This window comes from Gorilla gorilla, chromosome 23 (genome assembly GCF_029281585.2).
Source record: "Gorilla gorilla gorilla isolate KB3781 chromosome 23, NHGRI_mGorGor1-v2.1_pri, whole genome shotgun sequence".
NCBI lineage: Eukaryota > Metazoa > Chordata > Mammalia > Primates > Hominidae > Gorilla > Gorilla gorilla.
The window spans coordinates 23,205,329-23,223,698 of NC_086018.1; the positions used below are offsets into that span (position 1 = coordinate 23,205,329).

General features: G+C 40.1%; 1 pseudogene; it reads left to right on the forward strand.

The window, feature by feature from the left end:
• LOC101135074 (immunoglobulin lambda-like polypeptide 1) overlaps positions 1 to 18,370 on the forward strand; it is a 40,313-nt pseudogene that overhangs the window by 6,243 nt on the left and 15,700 nt on the right.

The following is an 18,370-nucleotide window of genomic DNA, read 5'->3' on the forward strand; positions in this document are numbered from 1 at the left end:
TTTAGTTTATATTAATCATAAAGTTGTTGCTCTTTGTTCCACTGTCATTTATGAGTTGTTTAGGAGTGGAAACACTGCTGTGGGTGACTTTTTCATTTGTTTGGGCTCCCTTGGTGCAAACTTAGAGGCAGAAAAGCGATTTTAGCCAAAACGTATTCCAGTGATGTCAGTTGCAATCCTGGGTCATCACATAAAGGTTATAGCAACTTCAAGGGTGTAGAATCTGAAAAAAGTTAAGGTTAAATAGGAATATTTTTGGTAGAGCATCACATTTTCTAGAGCCCCCTTTTAATTATCTTGCTATATACGCTCTTACTTGTAGAAACCATTCTTGAAGGGTTGGGGAAGGCTCCACGGTGTTGGTGGGTACAGATTTAGTATAAATGAATTAGTCTTACTCATCTTTCTATATTCTTGTGGCCAGAATACTTCCAGACCCATAACAGATCCTTAGCAAATATTAACTGACGTGAATATGCTTATATCATCGTGTAGTTTATAGAAAAATGATACTCTTTCACTCCTTTGTGGACATTTCACAGTGACATGTTGAGTCCTTTGGTATGCAACAGTGTTGAAGGTGGGGGATTGAGTACTAGAATGACTGCTGATGTCTCTTCAAGGGTGGTGGGAGACACAGGGACTTCTATCATTAACAGTTAGAAAGAGTGAATAAGACCTGCTGTGCAATAACACAACAGGGTGACTATAGTCAATAATAACTTAATTGTACATTTTAAGATAACTTAAAGAGTATAATTGGATAATTTGTAACTCAGAGGAGAAATGCTGGAGGGGTTGCATACTCCATTCTTCATGATGTGCTTATTTCACATTGCATGTCTATATCAAAACATTTCATGTCCCCGTAAATATATCTACCTACTGTGTACCCACAAATGTTAAAAGATAAATTAAAAGAAATCATGACAGTCCATTGTGGGAAATGATACAGCAGTGATGTACAGCAAGCAGTAGGAACAGAGGTGGGAGGGCTCATCTCTGCAGAGTTGGGGAGGGCTGCATAGTCTTGGTGACCCCTGAACTGGGTCATAGTGGATGAATAGGAGATTTTCATGTGAAAAGGAAAGGGCATTAGAGGGAATGGTATTTACAGAGTGATGGAGCTGTGGAAGAGCCTGTGTCTTTCATGAAAAATGAAAAAATCAAGTGTGGCTGCAGTGTGAGAAAGACAACAGCAAGACCTGGTTGAGGCAGCCTCCTTGAAAATGCTCCCTGCAGTACACTAAGGGGTTTGGACGTTGGGCAAAGCGAGAGGCCCTTGCAATTTGTTTTTTTTTTTTTTTTTTTTTTGAGACAGAGGCTAGCTTTGTCACCCAGGCTGGAGTGCAGTGGTGCGATCTTGGCTCACTGCAACCTCCACCTCCCGTGTTCAAGCAATTCTCCTGCCTCAGCCTCCTGAGTAGCTGGGATTACAGGTGTCTGCCACCACGCCCAGCTAATTTTTGTATTTTTAGTAGAGACGGGGTTTCACCATGTCGGCCAGGCTGGTCTCGAACTCCTGACCTCAGGTGATCCCCCTGCCTCGGCCTCCCAAAGTGCTAGGGTTACAGGCATGAGCCACCGTGCCCAGCGGCCCTTGCAGTCTTTTAAATGAGATGATTACACGGTCCGATTTATATTTTAGAAAAATTACTCTTGGAAACAAGGAGGCTGCAACTCCCCAGCATGAGGCTCCCTGACCCCAGTCTCTGTCCTCTAATAACACCACAGCCGTAGAACATAGTCTCTTCTGTATTATTCCTAATTTAAAGGATTTTGATGAAAAGGCAAATGAATTCTGAAATGATTCTTACAACTAATTTATTTCTATTTTTTATTTTTTGAGGCAGAGTCTTGCTCTGTCACCCAGGCTGGAGTGCAGTGGTGCGATCTTGGCTCATTGCAACCTCTGCCTCCCAGGCTTATGCAATCCTCCTACCTCAGCCTCCCAAGTAGCTGGGACCACAGACACGTACCAGCATGCCTGGGTAATTTTTTTATAGTTTTGGTAGAGATTGGGTGATATAGTTTGGCTGTATCCCCACCCAGATCTCATCTTGAATTGCACTCCCATAATTCCCGCCTGTGGTGGGAGGGACCTGGTGGGAAATAATTGAATCACAGGGCAGTTTCTCCCACACTGTTCTCGTGGCAGTGAGTAAGTCTCACGAGATCTGATGGTTTGATAAGGGGAAACCTGTTTCGCTTGGTTCTCATTCTCTCTTTTGCCTGCTGCTATGTAAGACGTACCCTTTGCCTTCCACCATGATTGTGAGGCCTCCCCAGCCACGTGGAACTGTAAGTCCAATTAAACCCTTTTTCCTGGATAAATTACCCAGTCTCGGGTATGTCTTTACCAGCAGTGTGAAAACGGACTAGTACAACGGAGTTTCACCATGTTGCCCAGGCTGGTCTCAAACTCCTGAGCTCAAGCAATCAACCTGCCTTGGCCTCTCAAAGTGCTGGGATTACAGGTGTGAGCCACCGCGCCCTGCCTGTTGTAACTAATTTAAAGGGATAGTTTCGAGTATAAAGGTTCAGTCTCTTTGATTAGGTAAACCGAGGACACCATAAATTTATACTTCAGCTGGTGTCTGTTTGAGGATGACTTTTGTATCTGATGACTGTTTGTGGGCCAGTGAAATTCAAGTATATTTAATGTAACCTTAATATCTAGTTATGTTGCAAAAAAAAGGCATTAAACACAAGGTGGATTATTAAAATATTCTAGGAAAAGCACAAAATAAATTCGTTGTTAGCTTAATTGGGTTGTGACCTGAACGTAGATTGTCCTGTGCTGAATTGTTTAATACTATGCAAATTATATGAGACTTTCCTGTAAAAGACATAAGAAACTGAGGAAACTCAAAGAGTTGACATTAAACTATTTAAGATTCTTTTACAGACTACATCAGAATCCTGGTGGAGTTTGGTGGTTTTAAATCTAGTGGTCAAGTTTTTATTGTGACTTTGGATAACAGAGCTCTATTCTGTGTGCTTGATGAGTGGTTTGTGGAAAATACTTAGTAACTACGTATAAGGAAAGTAGTTTCATTTTGGAGGAACAGAATCTTGATAGGATTGTGTGGTCATTAAAAAGAATCTTTTGGTTTTCTTGATGGTCAGTAATGGTAACAATTCTCATTTGTGTGCTGCTTATAGTTTATTTAAAAAAAAAAATTTTTTTTTGAGACAAGGTCTGTTGCCCAGGCTGGAGTGCAGTGGTGAGATCATAGCTCACTGCAGCCTCAAACCCCTGGGCTCAAGTAATTCTCCTACCTCAGCCTCCTGAGTAACTGAGACTACAGGTTCATGCCACCATCTTGGCTAGCTTTTTAATTTGTTTTTGTAGAGAGGTGTTCTCGCTATGTTGCCCAGGCAGTTCTCGAACTCCTGGCCTGAAGTGATGCTTCTGCCTCAGTCTCCCGAAGAGCTGAGATTATAGAGCCAGCAATCCCACTCACTGCTTATAGTTTAGAAAGCACTCTCTTACAAACTCGTTCAACCTTTATGACTACCTTATTATGTGCTACTAGTTTTTCTAGGCAATATGTTACCTATTAATTAAAATATTTGCTTAAAAGCATTTTATTTTGGACATTAGAATAAAACCTCAGATAGAATATGTAGGCTCTTAATAACATGAGGTTATCTAGCTATGTCCTAAAGATTGTAGTTTCTTTACTAGTAAGGTGTTGATGTACAACCTAGCCCACCTATTCTTGGCCCATAGGGAGCAGATATCTGGTGGCTGGTCTTTCAACTACTCTCATAGGAGAAAAAAATTAAAATTATAATACAATATTTATTATACTTACCATGAATTTATGTAGCAGGACCCCAGTAGGCCATGACAGGTAGGGTTGGTATATTTCCAGCCATTTGGTATTAACACAAGTCATTATGCCTCCAAGCAGTATACAGTGTATGATATACATAACTCTTATTTTGGTGAGGAGGTGTGTAAAAGTAATAACCCTGGACTTTGGAGGCCAGAATTTGATGCTTTAAAACTTTGTATAATGAAAAGTTTAAACATGCATAGAAGGAGAGAATAAGAGTATGAAACTGATACAGCCATCACTCGGCTTTCTCAGTTATTAATACTGTATTAGTCTGTTCTCACACTGCTAATAAAGACATACCTGAGACTGGATAATTTATAAAGGAAAGAGGTTTGATGGACTCACAGTTCCACACGCCTGGGGAGGCCTCACAATCATGGTGGAAGGTGAAGGAGGAGCAAAGGCATGTCTTACATGGCAGCAGACAAGAGAGCATGTGCAGGGGAACTCCCCTTTATAAAACCATCAGATCTCATGAGACTTATTAACTTTAATGAAAACAGCATGGGAAAGATCCGGCTCCATGATTCAATGACCTCCCACTGGGTCCCTCCCACAACACGTGGGAATTATGGGAACTACAATTCAAGATGAGATTTGGATGGGGACACAGCCAAACCATATCAAATACATAGCTAATTTTGTTTCCTCTATACCTCCTATTTTCTTTAGATTATTTTGAAGCAAGTCTAGAGATTATATATATATATATATATATAAAATTTCATCTGTGAATATTTCTATATGCATTCCTAAAAGATAAGAACTCTTTCAGAATACAAAAGTGAAAGTGGAATACAATGCCACTGTGAAAAAAATGCTCCCTTAATATTATCCAGTAGTCAATGCACATTATCATTTCTCTATTTTTTTAAAAGAATACTTTTTTTCTTGAATTTTTAAATAAGGTGCATACATTATGCCTGGTTGTTATTTCTTTTTTGACCTATACATTCCTCCACTATCATTATTTTCTCTTGAGATTTTTTGTTAAAGATATCAGGTCGTTTTATTGTGTAGTTTCCCACACTCAGGGTTTTGCTTACTGCAAATGGTGTAATTAAAACAAACAAACAAATAGCTTACTGAGATGTAATTAACCTAAGATAAACAACATATTTCAAGTGCACAGTTTGGTGAGTTTGTCTACATTGGCAAAACCATTACCAAAATTCAGATAATGAACGTCTCAATTGTCTTACCAGCTGGGCGTTCTACAATTCAATTTGATTTTGACACCACCTTAAGTTAGCAGAGATCCCTCTCCACTGCTAGGTTAAGGGCTCATTCCCACAAGACTGCCCCAATTCAGATGCCAGCTAGGAATGGGGTTCCCAGTCTCCCATACCTCTGCCTGGCTGACCACAAATTCACGGGCTCCCATGGCCATCCTCTCCGGTGTGCTGTGTCACTAGAATGACTCACAGAACTCAGGAAAATGCTATCCTTATGATTAGTTTTTTTATGAAAGATGCAACTCAGGAATCGCAAAATGGAAGAGGTACATGGTGTAGGGTCTTGCAGGGAGGGGTAGAGAGCAGAGCTTCTGTGCCCTCTCTGAGTGCACCACCTTCCCATCTCATGATGTGTTCACCTGGAAGCTCTCCAAACTCTTCAAGAGTTTTTAAGCAAAGTAGGCTTGATTGCAGAAAGTGTTGGGTGTTGGTGACAGAACTCAGTCCCCAGCCTCCCTGAGGTCAGGGGATAAGGGTGAAAGTCTTAACCCTCTAGTCACACTTTTGCTTCCTCTGGCAACAAGCCCCCATATTGAACTATCTAGAAGCCCACCAAGAGTTAGCTCATTAGCATAAACTCAGGTATGGTTGAAAAGGGCTCCTTAGGAATAAAAGACACTCCTATCAGGAAATTTCAAGCGTTTTTGGAGCTCTGTGTCAGGAACCAGAGACAAAAACTATATTTTTTGTTATACCACATGCACCATCCTTAAAAGTTTGCTCCTGGCCGGGCTTGGTGGCTCAAGCCGGTAATCCCAGCACTTTGGGAGGCAGAGGCAGGCGGATCACGAGGTCAGGAGATCAAGACCATCCTGGCTAATGGGGTGAAACCCCGTCTCTACTAAAAATACAAAAAAAATTAGCCGGGTGTGGTGGTGGGCGCCTGTAGTCCCAGCTACCTGGGAGGCTGAGGCAGAAGAATGGCATGAACCCGGGAGGTGGAGCTTGCAGTGAGCCGAGATTGCGCCACTGCACTCCAGCCTGGGAGAGAAGACAGACTGAGATTCCGTCTCAAAAAAAAAAAAAAAAAAAAAAGTTTGCTCCTGCCTCCTTGTAATCAAATGTTGTGTACTTTTTTGTTGTTGTGGGGGGTGGGGGGGGGGGCGGTCTGGCTTCTTTAAATCAGCACAGTTATTCTGAGATCCATCTGTGTTTTTAAATGTATTCATAGTTCATTCCTTTTATTGCTGAGTACTGTTTAATTATAGTGATACCCATATTTACTTATCCGTTCACCCATTGTGGCCATTGTGTTTCTTCCAGCTTTTGACCATCACAGATAAAGCTGCTGAGAATATCCATATATAAGTCTTTGTATGGATATATGCTTTCATTTCTCTCAGGTAAATACCTAAAAATGGAATGGATTTATCATATAGTAGGTGTAGTTTAACTTTGCTTTCTAAGAAGCTGCCAAAGTGTTTTCCAAAGTGTGTGCTTCATTTGACATCTCCACTAGCACCGTATGAGAATTCCAGTTACTCCATATCTCTCCCAACATTTGGTATGGTCTTTTGTAATTATAGCCACTCTAATAGGTATGTAGTGGAATCTTCTTGTGATTTTAATTTGCCATTTCCTAATGACTAATGACTTTAAACAACTTTTCATATGCTTATTTGCCACCCACATATCTTCTTTGAAGTGTCTGTTCAAATCATTTGCCCATTTTTTATCAGGTTATTTTCTTATTCTTGAGCTTGAAAGGGTCTTTATTTATGCTGGGTACAGATCTTCAGTTCGACAGATGGTTTGCCAGTGTTTTCTCTCAGTGTGTGGCTTGTCTTTTCATCCTCTTAAGTGTCTTTTCAGGAGCAGCAGTTTTTAATTTTGATGAAATTAATTTATTTGTTTTTCTCTTATTGTTCATGTTTTTGCTCTCATATCTAAAATCTTTGCTTGAACTAGTTATAAAGTTTTTTTTATATTTTCTTTGAGAACTTTTATAGTTTTAGGCTTTATATTTAGATCTGTGGTCCATCTTGAATTACTTTTTAGAAACAATAATTGCAGCTTTAATTTTGGATTTAAGGGGTACAACATGTGCAGGTTTGTTATGTGGGTGTATTGTGTGATGATGAGGTTTGGCGTATGATTGATGCCATTGCGTAGGTAGTGAGCATAGTACCCAATAGTGTTTCAACCCTTGCTCCCTTCCCTCCCTCCCCCCATTCATCCCTGGTGTCTATTGTTACCATCTTTATGTCCATGAGTACCCAGTGTTTAGCTCCCACTTATAAATAAGAACATGTGGTATTTGGTTTTCTGTTCCTGTGTTAATTTGCTTAGGATAATCACCTGCAGCTGCATTCATGTTGCTGCAAAGGACACAATTTCATTCTTTTTTATGGCAATATAGTATTCCATGGTGTATATGTACCTCATTTTCTTTATCCAATCCACCACTGATGGGCCCCTATGTTTATTCCTTGTTTTCGTTATTATGAATAGTGCTGTGATGAACATATGACTGGATGTAGTTTTTTTTTTTCTTTTGGTAGAATGATTAATTTTCTTTTGGAAAGAAAATAAGTATATTCAGTAATAGGATTGCTGCGTTGAATGGTAGTTCTTTGTTAAGTTCTTTGGGAAATCTCCAAATAGCTTTTCACAGTGGCTGAACTAATTTACATTTCCACCAGCAGTGTGTAGGCATTCCCTTTTCTCCAAAGCCTTATCAGCATCTGTTTTATTTTATTTTATTTTATTTTTAAAATAATAGCCATTTGCCTGGAGTGAGATGGTATCTCATTGTGGTTTTGATTTATATTTATCTGATGATTAGTGATGTTGAGCATTTTTTCAAATGTTTGTTGGTCAGTTGGAGGTCTTCTTTTAAGAATTGTCTGTTCATGTCTTTTGCCCATTTTTAATGGAATTATTTGTTTTTTGTTGTTAAGTTCCTTATAGAATCTGGATATTAGACCTTTGCCAGATGCATAGTTTGTGAATATTTTCTCCCATTTTGTAGCGTGTCTGTTTACTCTGTTGGTAGTTTCTTTTGCTGTGCAAAAGCACTTAGTTCAATTGGGTCCCACTTGTCAATTTTTGTTTTTGTTGCAGTTGCTTTTGAGGACTATTTGTGCATTTTTTGAGGACTTTTTTGTATATGGTAAAAGTTAGGGATCCAGTTTCAATCTTCTGCATATGGCTAGCCAGCTATCCCAGCACCATTTGTTGAACAGGGAGTCCTTTCCCCATTCCTTATTTTTGTTGACTTTGTCAAAGATCAGATAGCTGAAGCTTCGTATGGCTTTATTTTTGGGTTCTCTCTTCTATTCCACTGGTCTATGTGTCTGTTTCTGTACCAGCACTATGCTGTTTTGGTTATTGTAGCTTTATAGTATAGTTTGAAGTTGGGTAATATGATCACCTCTAGCTTTGTTCTTTTTGCTTAGGATGACTTTGGCTATTTGGGCTCTTTTTTTGTTCCATATTAATTTTAGAATAGTTTTTACCCATCCTGTGAAAAATAACATTTGTAGTTTGATAGCAATAGCATTGAATCTGTAGATTGTTTTGGGCAGCATGGCCATTTTTACAATATTGATTCTTCTAATCTATGAGCATGGAATGTTCTTCCATTTGTATCATCTATGATTTTTGTCATCAGTGTTTTGTAGTTCTACTGGTAGAAAAAAGTCAAGGAGGAGGGACTTCTCCCTAACTCATTCTGCAAAGCCAGCATTACCCTGATACCAAAACCTGGCAAAGACACAGTGAAAAAAGAAAACTACAGGCCAACATCCCTGATGAACACAGAGGCAAAAATTCTCAACAAAATACTAGCAAACCAAATCCAGCAGCACATCAAAAAGGTTAATTCTCCATGATCAGGTAGGCTTCATTCCTGGGATGCAAGGTTGGTTCAACATATGCAAACCAATAAATGTGATTTACCACATAAAAAAATAAAAACAAAACCATACGATCATCTCAATAGATGTGGAAAAAGCTCTCAATAAAATCCAGTACCCTTCATGTTAAAAAAAAAAAAAAAAACCCTGAACAAACTAGGCATTGAAGGGACATACCTCAAAATGATAACAGCTATCTATGACAGACATAAAGACAATATCATACTGAATGAGCAAAAGGTGGAGGCATTCTCCTCGAGAACTGGAACAGACAAGGATTCTCACTCTCACCACTCTTATTCAACATACTACTGGAGCAATCAGCAAGAGAAAGAGATAAAAGGCATCTAAATAGGAAAAGGAAGGGGTCAAACTGTCTCTCTTTGCTGATGATATGATTCTATACTGAGAAAACCCTAAATACCCTGCCAAAGACTCCTGGAATTGATAAATGACTTCAATAAGTTTCAGGATACAAAATCAATGTACAGAAATCAGTAGCATTTCTATATACCAATAACGTTCAAGCTGAGAGCCAAATTAAAATGCAGTCCCATTTACAGTAGCTGCACACGCACAAAATACTTAGGAATACATCAAATTACTTTTTGTATGTAGCATTAGACAACCAGCCACATTCTTTGAGCTAAAAATAAAAACATGCAAGATATTAAAAATACAAATAGGAACTGAATAGTACAGTGAAGAAAATAGTACAGTGAAGTAGAACATAAGGGGATAGTCAAGAATTGTAGGAAAAAATAAAAATATAAGCACAGACTAGATTTGTCATGGTTAGAGAGGAAATTAGACTTTTTAAATAAATAAAAAATTGCTGGGCATGATGGCTTGCACCAATAATTCCAGCTACTTGGGAGGCTGAGGTGGAAGGATCTCTTGAGGCCAAGAATTTAAGACCAGACTGGGCAACATAGTGAGACTCTATCTCCAAAAAGAAAAAAAAAAAACTGGGTGTGGTGGTGTGCACTTGTAGTTTCTGCTACTCGGGAGGCTGAGGTGGGAGGATGGCTTGAGCTCAGGAGTTTGAGGCCGCAGTGAGCTATGATCACACCACTGCACTCCAGCCTGGATGACAGAGCAAGACCCCCTTTGTATGTGTGTATGTATGTATATATGGGTGTGTGTATGTATATATATACATATACATGTATATGTGTATATATATGTATAAAATGTTATACTTCAAGGAAGATGATTACATGAAGGTATATAAGAATCCAACCACCTTCTACAAGAAGGGAAGAGTAAAAATCATATCGTAGGAATTGTATGGAAAACTGGAAACTCAATGGAATAGGTAGTAAATTGCTAAATTTGATGACTGTTTTAGAATGCTTCTGGAACACTTCTTCAAGAGTATTCATGGGGAAAAATGAGAGTCATGGTAGGTGAAAAACTGATCATCATACATGAAATGTTAGATGAATAAAGTAAATGAGGTCTTTTAATTTACCAAAGAAAGATTGCCGTTCTTCAAAAAGAAGTAGTGTGATGTATGAATAGAGTTTGGACTCAACTGAATATCTCTATCTATGAATAGGGTTCGAACTCCTGACCTCAGGTGATCCGCTCACCTTGGCCTCCTAAAGTGCTGGGATTAAAGGTGTGAGGCACCTTGCCTGGCTAACAATATACTTTAAGTATGCACTTAATTATATATAAATTATGCCTCAATTTGTTTTTAAAAGTAAAAAACAAAAACAAAAAAGTAATGCCAAGTTATTGTTCACTCCCACCATCAGTGGATGATGGAGATTCAATTTTCTACTTTTTCCATTTGGATAATCACTTTTGGGGTTCACTTACTGCACAATCCATCCTTTCTCCATTTTTCTGACTTGCTACTTCTATTATATGTCAACGCTGAATGTATGTGTGGCTCAGTTTCTGCACTCTCTTCCTTTTCCTTCATCAGTTTGTTTATCCTGTCTTTATTAACTTCATAATAAACACCAGTATCTTTATTCTCTTTCTTCAGAAGTGTTTTGGCTATTATTGATCCTGTATTTTTTGTGTAAATTTTAGAAAGAGCTTATTTATTTCTATGTTCTATGAAAAACCCTATTGGAATGTTGATGGGGATTATATTTCATAGATAAATCTGGGTAGACTTTGAACTTTACAGTATTAAATTTCTCTGTTTATCACTGTGGTATATCTTCCTATTTATTTAGATCCTCTTTAATGTCTCCCAATACAATTTGTAATTTTTCCCATCAAGTTCTTGCACATATTTTGAAAGAATGATTTCAAAGTATTTGATGTTTTTTATTTTATTGCAAGCTAAGTCTTTTAATTACGTTTTGTGCTGTATTGTTGGAGTATAGAAATATGATTTTAAAAATATTAATATATCTAGGGAACTTTTGCACTTGTTTTAGAAAGAAGCTCATTTATTGATGAGCAGAATTTGTGGTGGGGGTCACAGGCATGTGTGGTGTGTGTGTGTAGGGTGTGTGCTGTGTGCACGTGTTTGTGCGTGCAGACACATTTGTGAATATTTTGAAGAGCAGATATATGGAGGGTGGGTTTTCAAAGCCCTGAAGTTATTTTCTGCAGTTGAGTTTCTACATGTAAGCTTGGCCCTGTGTCGCAGGAGGGGATGGTGACTAAGGCCGTGAAGTTTCCAGCTTTTAGGCTGGTTTGCATTTCATGCAGTCGTGGTAAGAAGGGTCTCTTGTAAAGCTGATATCATGAAGTCAAGACATCCGTATCTCTTCCATCCTGGGGATGGTTACTCACGACGTAGGCTGTATTGTTAAAAATGTGTCACTCTTCCCTTCCAGTATCCGGAGTGTGATGCAGAAATATCTTGCAGAGACCAATGAAATAACCTTTGACAAGATTTTCAGTCAGAAAATTGGTAAGTCCTGCTTGTTCATTTGGCATATGATAATTTTAGTGATGAAATTGGGCAATTCTATAGTAATATATGAATGCACCCCCCAGTGCTTTGTGTCCTCTATAGCCACAGCTAGGAATAAAGGAAATTTCATGTAATTAATAAGGTATTTAATGATGACTTATATTCCTAGTAACATATTCTATGATTAAGCTCTTGGGAAATGGGTAATTCTAGGATTTTTACATGAAATCAGCGTTGCTGAATGTAAGAGAATAGGATATTCCTTTCTTTTCTTTGCGTCTTGCCTGCCTCATGTGGTTACTGAGGTGGTTTGCTGGGGAGCTGTGTGTAATAGTTTTAAAATTATTTTATGGCTGGAGGAAATTACTTTATGAAAATTCCAAGAAATTAAAGTCCCCTAGAACTCAATTCGTGCTCTGTTTCCATGATTAATAGACATAGACTGATAGATCCCTTTAAGACTGCGTATTCTTCGAGATAATTCTGGGCTTGCCCTTTTGTTTGCTGATGAGGAGATGTAGACACAGGGAGGTGGAGTGACTTGTTCTGATTCCCAGTTCTCCTTCTTTACTCTGATAATAAAATATTAACCAGTAAATAATAATTACCAGTAGAAGCTGGTGCAGAAATCTTTGGATTTTTGTAAACCACTTTATCTGATTTACAAAAATCAGCCTGTCTGTGAAGACAGTCTTTGGTAGGTACAGCTTTGATCACACATGAAGTACAGTGGGGAAAAGGTGGACGGAGTGGTTTGGAGAAGCAGATGACGTTGGTCTGTCTGTGCCTGAGCACTGTGTGTGGAAAGCGATTGGTCTTTGCCATATAGAGATATTTCATCCTGCTCCTCAGGAGTTGGTTGGGGAACAGATAAGTTAAAAGAGTTTGGCTTTCATTTTGTTAGTTCTCACGGCTTCTCGTTATTTTCATGGTGTGTGGTTACTGTAAGCTACATAGGTGTTCTCCTTTGCTTCTGATTTTGTGCTAAAAAACAAAATAAAACTCATGATAACAAGAGAGAGAAACTGTATCTCTGGGAGCGGAGGGAAAAAGGAATTATTTATCTTTTTATTTGCTAGTTAAAATTTTTTTAATTTATTTTTTGTGGATTTATTGAGGTATATTTCACATAGCATACAATCCACACATTGAAAGTAAACAGTTGAGTGACTTTTTGTGTATTCACCATCATACAACCATTTACACTGCCTAATTTTAGAATGTTTTTATCACCCCAAAAAGAACTTGTACCCATTAGCAGTCCTTCTGCCTTCTACCCTCCCTCAGCTCCTGGCAACCACGAATTGAGTTTCTGCCTCCATGGATTTGCTTGTGTTGGACACGCCACATGAAGGGAATCACACACTGTGTGGCCTTTTGCACTGGGCTTCTTCAGCATAGGCCTTCAAGGTTCCTTCTGGTGGTTGCATGGATCAGAACTTCAGCCTGCTTTCCCTTCAGCTCTCATTCCAGTTTCTGAAATGCATCCAGGATTCTTCTTTTGTGTTTTCTGTTCTCTCTCCCTTCTGTAGCTCCTTTCCTGTCTACAGTCCCCGCAAACATACATACAGCCCCCCAAACATGTATTTTCCATAGCCTGGATTAAAACCTTACCTGACCCTGGCACCAGGAGTCTCTGACCTGAGCTCCCAATGGCATTAGTGTGGCTGAGTATCTCAGTTGCACGGATTGTTCTCTGAGAGCAGCCTCACTGGGCGCTGATGGGCTGTGCATTTTATCTGAAGCTGTTAAACATTGTTTAAATAAACAATTTCGGCCGGGCACGGTGGCTCACGCCTGTAATTCCAGCACTTTGGGAGGCCAAGGCGGGTGGATCACAAGGTCAGGAGATCGAGACCATCCTGGCTAACACGGTGAAACCCCGTCTCCACTAAAAAATATAAATAGATAATTTCTTCTTCTCTTCCCTTCAATTCGTGACCTTGGATCTGGTCAGGAGAAGCTGAGTTTGAGCTTGGGAAGGTCATGGTCACAGGAAAGAAGAGCGGCTGATCGGAGGCTTAGGGAGAGCGCACACCACCATCTGTAATTATGTTTTGACAAATTATGTTTGTAATCTAGTGTTGTTGGCCTGCCCCCATTTTTCTCTGTAGTAGTCTGACTTTCTGCCTGGTCTCAGGGATTGGGGGAGAGTGGAAGGTGGGCCATGGTGGGAGTAAATGTGTCTGACACTCCAGGTCTTCCTTTTCCAGGTTCCGTTTGCGCCTTCCATCACTGACTCCATGCGTTCCTGCCTTACTCTTTCCCTTCTCCATCTTTCCTTCCCTCTCCCCTCATTGTTTTGCTGGTCCTCTTGTTCTGTTTCACCCTCTATCTGCCTACCCATCTGTTCCTTTTCCCTCTTTCCTTACCTCCCAAGGTCCCCGACACACAGCATCACCACAGGGCTTGGGAACTGCCCTCCAATGTGTGCTGTAGGCAATTGGTAAAAATGTTTTCAAAATGAAAACCATAGAAGTCTTTAATTTACTTGGCCTCTGAGGCATTGCCGAACTGGCAAATTGTTTGGCTACACCCTGAAGTGGTTGTTATTTCATTACTTTTTATCTATAAAAGTAGGGATAATAATAGTTCAGGTCCGTGAGGCTGTTGAGAGGGTTTAGCTGGTAATATACCTGAAGCCCTTAACACGACAATTGGCTCTCAGCAGATGCTCAGTGAATAGAAGCAAGTTGTTTATGTTAAAAATTTTCAACACACAGAAAAGTAGACTAGAATAATTAACCCCATATGTATGTATATGTGTGTGTGTGTGTGTGTGTGTATAGTTACATCACCTATATTTGATATATTTCACCATTTTGCTATACTTTGTTTTCCCATCCTGCCTTTTCTTGTGGTTGCTGAAGTAATTAACAAAGCAGTCACAGCATTTTGTGCTATATGCATCTCTAAAAAGTATGCATGCTTTCTTATACAGCCGCAATACCTTTATCCCAAACATGAAATTTATCATGATTCTTAGTGTACTCTAATATCGAGTTTATTGTCAAATTTCTCTGATTAACTTAAAAATGTTTTTTGTTTTTTTTTTAAACTCTTGGTTTGAATCAGGATTCAAATACTGTTCTTGTATTGCAATTGGTGATAATATTTCTTGTAATCTAGACCAGTTCCCCCACCTTGCCCCCGCCAGCACATGCACAGGTAATTAACTTACTGAAGAAACTGGGTCCAATGTGTTGTAGAATGTTCCATGTTCTGGGCTTTTCTATCTGCTTCTTAATGGTATCATTTAAAAATTTTTTTAAATTTTTATTTATTTTTTTTGTGACAGAGTCTTGCCCTGTCACTCAGGCTGGAGTGCAGTGGCACAATCTCTGCTCACTGCAACTTCCGTCTCCCAGGTTCAAGCAGTTGTTGTGCCTCAGCCTCCTGAGTGGCTGGGATTACAGGTGTGCACCACCACACCCAGCTAATTTTTTTTTTTTCAGTAGAGACAGGGTTTCACTATGTTGGCCAGGCTGGTCCCAAACTCCTGGCCTCAAGGGATCTGCTCACCTCGGCCTCCCAAAGTGCTAGGATTACAAGCGTGAGCCACCATGCCTGGCCTTTAATGGTATCATTTAAATTGTACTTCTGTTTCCTACATTTCCTGTAAACCGAGACTTTGCTCTAACAGCTTAATGAGGTTTAGCTTCAGCTGCTTTTTGGTAGGAGCGCTTTATAGGTGGTGCTGTGTATGTCGTAGCAGGAGGCACATGCCATTTAGGGTCTCTGTAGTCAGGTCTCTAAAGTGGGCTCAGATGTGGTCAGTGTCAGTTTCTCATTGACAATCATTGTCTAAATCAGCTATTTTATTAGGGATCAACTTAACTAATGTTAAGACACATAATTTCTATATAAGGATGAGGATAAAAGTAGCCGCACTTAACCCCTTTCTTCTGAATAGTGGCAATTAAAAACAAAGAATGAAGTTTATTAGGGAGTTACAAAATGGTGAGTTTTCTAAATACACGATTCCTTCTGCATTGATTACTTGTATTCCTCAGTGGGAGGATATTTAGTTGCCTTTAAATATAGTTTAATTAGAAAGGCAGGTGTTCATGGTGCAGCCCCATGACCCTTGCCTCGTGGTGTTGCCCCCATGCATAACATGGCTAAAAGAGATTCTGCAGGTGGAATTAAGATGATTGTCCGAGTGGGCTTAATCTACTCACACGTGCTCTTTAAAAGTAGAGCGTTTCCTCAGGCCAGCAGCAAGGAGGAAGTCAGAAAGATATGAAGCTCAGGAAAGATTCCACACACTGTTGCTAGCTCTGCAGATGGAGGGCGTGTGGGTGCTCACTAGGAGCTGAGAGTGGCCCTGGCTGGCAGCAGCAAGGAAAACAGCCACCTCCATCCCACAACCACAAAACACAGAATTCCATCCATAACTGGAATGGGTTTGGAGGCAGATTCCTACTCAGATCCTGTAGATAAGAACCCGGGCTGACCGACACCTTGAATTTGTCCTGGTGAGACCCTAAGCAGAGAGTCCAGTGGAGCCCACCCACACTTCTGACCTACAGAACTGTGAGATGATACGTGGGTGTTGTTTTCCAGTCACTAAGTTTCTGGTGACTTTTGACACATTAGAAAACTAATACTGCAGGCGAAATCTCCATTCGTTGTTTTTAATTGCCACTATTCAGAATAAAGGGGTTACGTGCCAGTTACTTTCATCCTTATCCTTATATAGAAATTTTATCTTAAGAAATATTAAGTTGATCCCTAACTTGCTGCCAGTAAAACTTACACATTTAGACATTGACACAGTATGTTTGGTTTTAAGGGGATACTGGTTATTGAATAGACAGGAAAATCATTGTATCAGTTATAGTTAAGATGCTTTTGTGACTATTTTTCTTCTTTAAGATACATTGAAATTGTAATTTCATCATATGAAGTGAGGCACATGGCATCTGATAAAGTCCATCTGTCTGTGGACAATCTACTTAGCTTCTCTGTCTGCATGTTCACTCCTGTTAGAGGAGCATGTTTGAAATTATAAGGAGACTCCAAAACAGATCCTTTTTTTTTTTTTTTTAAGACAGTCTTGCTCTGTTGCCCAGGCTGGAGTGCAGTGGTACAATCTTGGCTCACTGCAACCTCCGCCTCCCAGGTTCAAGTGATGCTTTTGCCTCAGCCTCCCAAGTAGCTGGGATTACAGTCATGTGCCACCATGCCCAGCTAATTTTTCTGTTTTTAGTAGAGATGGGGTTTTGCCACGTTGGCCAGGCTGGTCTCGAGCTCCTGACCTCATGATCTGCCCACCTGGGCCTCCCAAAGTGCTGTGATTATAGGCTTGAGCCAATGCGCCCAGCCCCCAAATCAATACTTAATACATGGTGTATGTAAATGTCATTCTCATGTATAAAGAACATGGTGATTAATGTAATATTATATCACATAATGCAATTAAGGGCATTTCATTTTATAATACCGACCTAAGAGCTCAATCCCCAGTTTGAATAGTAATCTTTTTCAATTTGTGTGAAATAATTTGGTGTCTGATACATAGACACAAAAACTTTACTTTTTTTTTTTTTTGAGACAGAGTCTTGCTCTGTCACTCAGGCTGGAATGCAGTGGCATGATTTCAGCTCACAGCAACCTCCACCTCCCTGGTTCAAGCAATTCTCCTGCTTCAGCCTCCCCAGTAGCTGGGATTACAGGTGCATGCCACAATGCCTGGCTAATTTTTATATATTTTTTAGTAGAGATGGGGTTTCACCATGTTGGCCAGGCTGGTCTCGAACTCCTGACCTTGTGATCCACCCACCTCAGCCTCCCAAAGTGCTGGGATTACAGTACAGGCGTGAGCCACCTCGCCTGGCCCGGTAACTTTTACTTTTTAAAAAATGACTTGTCCGGGTGTGGTGGCTCACACCTGTAATCCCAACAATTTGGAAGTCTGAGGCAGGAGGATCACTTGAGGCCAGAAGTTTGAGACCAGCCTGGGGGCAATACAGTGAGACCCCATCTCTATAGAATTTATTTTTTTTTGAGATGGAGTCTTGCTCTGTTGCCCAGGCTGGAGTGCAGTGGCACGATCTCGGCTCACTGCAAGGTCTGCCTCCCGGGTTCATGCCATTCTCCTACCTCTGCCTCCCGAGTAGCTGGGACTACAGGTGCCCACCACCATGCCCGGCTAATTTTTTTGTATTTTTAGTAGAGATGGGGTTTCACCGTGTTAGCCAGGATGGTCTTGATCTCCTGACCTCGTGATCCACCCGCCTCGGCCTCCCAAAGTGCTGGAATTACAGGCGTGAGCCACTGCGCCCGGCCCCCATCTCTATAGAAATTTAAGAATAAAATTAGCTGGATGTGGTGCTGCATATCTGTAGTCCCAGCTACTCAGGAGGCTGAGGTGGGAGGATTTCTTAAGCCCTGGATTTCAATGCCTTAGTGAGTTGTGATCTCACCACTGCTCTCCAGCTTGGGCAACAGAGTGAGACTCTGTCTCAAAAAATAACCCTCAAAATGCAAAACTACTATATGCCATTCACCCATTGTAAATGTATTATGTGATGATTTTGG